General features: G+C 35.6%; 1 pseudogene; it reads right to left on the reverse strand.

Moving 5' to 3' along the window:
- Positions 1-1,855: 1,855 nt before the first annotated feature.
- LOC118027887 (L10-interacting MYB domain-containing protein-like) lies at positions 1,856-2,936 on the reverse strand (annotated as a pseudogene).
- Positions 2,937-3,306: the final 370 nt, after the last annotated feature.

Raw genomic sequence — 3,306 nt, forward strand, 5'->3', positions numbered from 1 at the left:
TTACAGAACTTATACCAGCAAACCCATCGGACACATGCCGACCAACATTATTCATAACATTTTCATAATGGTCATCAAACAGTGCATTAAACCAGTTCGCATCCATATCTACAAAAAAAAAATTCAATCAATTTTTAACCTGCATCGTACCGATACAAACTACATGTTAATTGACTAAATTATTTTGAATTTTTTTCTCGTTCATGACGGTCTTAACATAAAACATCTATGTTCGATTAAGCGGTATAGTTCGAGCAGCTTTATGCGGTCAGACCAACCCTATTTTCTTTTTTAACAACTGAAAAATCGATTTTGATATTGATGGTTTCTTTTTAATGATAGGAGTGCTACTATGACGTTTTTTTAGCTTTCATCTCATCTACAAAAATAGATTGAGGTTAAGGGAAAAAAATCAAATTAATTTATTTTTTTGGACAAATTTAAGGGTATTTTAGGGTTAGAAACTGATTTATTAAACTTCTTAAGATGTTTATTTGGTTTGTCTCGTGAAAATAGTTTGCAAATTAGTTTTTTAGGTCCAAAAACCATAGCCTCACATTCTGTCTATCTCTCTGGTGACCAAAAAACAAAATGAATAAACAACTCATTGTGTATTTTATATTTTAATACAAGATTACAGCCCACCCATAAACATAAAACATTATTAACGAAAAAGAAGGGGCTGCTGTCTTAAGTTGACAAAAAACCAAACATGCACTTATAATTGACAATAACAACAGCCATAAAGAGAAGGGGCTGCTGTCTTAAGTTCACAAAAAACCAAACATGCACTTATAATTTATAATTGACAATAACAGCAGCCATAAAGAGAAGGGGCTGCTGTCTTAAGTTCACAAAAAACCAAACATGCACTTATAATTGACAATAACAGCAGCCATAAAGAGAAGGGGTTGCTGTCTTAAGTTGACAAAAAACCAAACATGCACTTGTTTAATTGACAATAGCAGCAGCCATACAATTGTTTACCACCAACCTTCTGCTAACAAAACAAAAATATAAAGCATTATTAACTAAAAAGCATCCATAAAATTAACAACCAACCTTCTAAAGTCAATGCACTTGAAGTTGCAGTCTAAAAACAGCCACAAAACCTCCTGAAACAGCCCTCCATACACGTTGGAATGCTTGCAAATTTTGTGTCCAACCAATGAAAATGCAAAGGACTTCTAATGCATACTAATCTTGAAACACACACACCAACATATATTTACTGCTGCCAAACCCAGCAACAACCATTTTTACCATTACCAACCAGTCAACCTACAAAGTCCCATTCAACCCACTTTCAAACATTCATGTCAGGAACTATATTGCACCTCATTAGCTGCCTTTCAACTCAACATACATTCAACCAATCAGCAGCCATTCAACTCATAAAAGACAATGCAATCCATTACGTTACAATATAAAATTCAAGGCTGAAAAAAGCCAACTGAACACAGATTTATCCAGCATTCAAAGTAGACTATAGAAGTCAACATTCAACCTACAATAACAACTTGTCAAAGGAACAACAATAACTGTTAACAATTTCTAAAACATAACAAACAGCCGACAACTACAAATACATAAAAAAGTGTTCAACATATGAAACGTTACAAGTTACGAAACCTGGGAAAAACAGCAAAGGCATAACCGTTTGCATAACTGATTTTGCAATTCTACAGCCGTAGCAACACCTCATGAACCTCAAATTTTTTTGCACTTTTACCTGCGAAAAAACACATAAACATTGAATTTTTTTTGACAGAAAACAGAATTTCATTGCTGCAACAAACAACACACAATAACATACATTAATGTAAGTTTTCCATGTATAGAATTTAAACTTACTTCAAGGTCGGTAGTTTGCCCTTCGATCGAACATTAATTTCAGCCACTGAAATTTGCGGTCCATGTCACCAATTGTTGCCCACATTTCCCTCCTACTTCTAACCATAAAAAACTCAGTTGCAAAACAATACAACTCACTGCCGAACACCACTTCCTCAATGGAGTGAAACTCCTTCATCACCTCTTCTATGCTACAACCTTTTTTATCCAAAACACTTGACGTGCATTCACTCTTGGTAGAAACACTATCCACTAACTTATCTAATCGAGTAAATAATTGCGATCCCCTTCCAGCACTCCTTTTTTTTTTTTCTCATTTTGTCTAGAACTTTGTTGCACACCTTTTCTTTTCCCACTACTACCGGTGAGATTGCTTGTGCTATTGGCAAAAGTCACACCAGACACCATATTCTCCACATCGGCAACAAAATTAGGAAGACTACCCTCCTCAGAATCTCCACTACCTTCATGAAGGTGAGGGTCATCATTCATTGCGTTAGTGTGCATTTGACCGCCACCATCTTCATCAGAATTCAGACCCTGCGATGGAGCCCAAGCATACTGACCGGTTGCAACAGTGTTTGTAAACATGATATCATATTTACAACACAAAGCTGGATCGATCCCAGCATGCCTAAACTTTCTTGCCCCGCGTATCTCCTACAACACGGGACAATGAATGAAAAAATACATAAAAAATTATGTGAAAGCATGCAACCAAACAGTAAAGAACAGCTGTAAAAATACAGAAAAAAACAGACCTGGTTTTTAGCTTTCCACCATTCATCAGGAGCTGCAATTGTTCCAAGTTCAGCACTCCATCCTACTCCTGTTTCGGAAATCAACCTTTTCCATATTCTCCAATCTTTTTTAATTCCGTCCCACTTATTCTTTAATTGTGCTTTCGTTAATGCATGGCCAGTTTGATCCTTAAAGCTATTCATAACAAACTTCCACCCAGCTTTGTCGAAATGGGTGTTGGGTCGCATACCTTGCTCAATTGCTTTAATACATATGTCACAAAAAGCATGCAACATCTCTCTAGTCCAACAAGCCTTATCTTGTGATTGAGAATCGTCCATGTTCTCGTTTTTGCCTAATTTGTGTACATATAAAAGGGTGAGGTGAGTCTACAATTGATCCCTACATCCCTAATTATGTCAAACCTTGTCATCCAAAATGACAAATTTTGGACATGAGACTCATGTATGAAATCTAAATAAAATGTTAATGACAAAATTACCACAGCTCGTATGATATGCATGAGCTATAAAAAGAAAATAGATCATTTTGATTAAACTAAAAGAAATGGGAACAAAAACAGGGTTGCCTTCATCCTGAAAGTTGCAGCCTCTTTTACTAACAAATTAAACTGTTTTTCACCACCAGTTCAGACACCATCAATACAAAGTGTAAATTCCTCTAATAAAAAAGGCATTTCCTTTAAAATTG

The sequence above is a fragment of the Populus alba genome, chromosome 1 (genome assembly GCF_005239225.2).
Source record: "Populus alba chromosome 1, ASM523922v2, whole genome shotgun sequence".
Lineage (NCBI taxonomy): Eukaryota > Viridiplantae > Streptophyta > Magnoliopsida > Malpighiales > Salicaceae > Populus > Populus alba.